At 44.2% G+C, this 559-nt stretch overlaps 1 protein-coding gene across 1 annotated transcript in view; it reads left to right on the forward strand.

Annotated features, from left to right (window-relative positions):
* The first annotated feature begins 247 nt into the window (after nt 1-247).
* The window catches only part of LOC116985895 (LITAF domain-containing protein-like), a 43,282-nt gene continuing 42,970 nt past the window's right edge, over nt 248-559 (forward strand). Inside the window, exon 1 of the mRNA XM_033041012.1 lies at nt 248-468. The gene's annotated coding sequence lies outside the window, so the exon portion shown is untranslated. The remainder of the gene's footprint in view (nt 469-559) is intronic.

Below are 559 nucleotides of genomic sequence, written 5' to 3' on the forward strand. Positions count from 1 at the left end.
CCCGTTCTCCTGCCTTCTCCCCGTAACCTCTGACAGCCGCACTAATGAAGAATCTATCTATCGCTGCTGTAAAAATACCCACTGATTTGGCCTCCTGTGGCAAAGAATTCCACCGGTTCTCCACCCCCAGACTAAAGAAATTTCCCCTCATCTCCTTCCTCAAAGAAACTGTGCGATTTAATGCCTTGCCACATGAGACCTAGTGATTGCAGTTTCTCGTTCCTGCAATAAGGAGGGGTGAGCTTTCTGCTGACAGTGGATACAAATTACCAGGCGGGCTCCTAATGACTAGAAATATATTAAGAGTGGACTTGCACAAGATCAATAAAACTAAGCAACGTCACCAATTTCTGTACAGTCACATGGTGAACTTGAGAACGGAACAGCAGCAGCAGGAGGAGCTTGTTGAAGGAAACATTTGTCATTAGCACTTTGGAGTCGATCTTCACTGAAAGCAGAATTCAAAGGGTAAGGCTCGTTACTTACACCTGTTAGAATTGAGATGTAACTTGTTAAATTAAAAGCGTTGCAGGATTATTGCCTGGGTTTCAATGGAAAG

Source organism: Amblyraja radiata, chromosome 22, assembly GCF_010909765.2.
Source record: "Amblyraja radiata isolate CabotCenter1 chromosome 22, sAmbRad1.1.pri, whole genome shotgun sequence".
NCBI classification, from domain to species: domain Eukaryota; kingdom Metazoa; phylum Chordata; class Chondrichthyes; order Rajiformes; family Rajidae; genus Amblyraja; species Amblyraja radiata.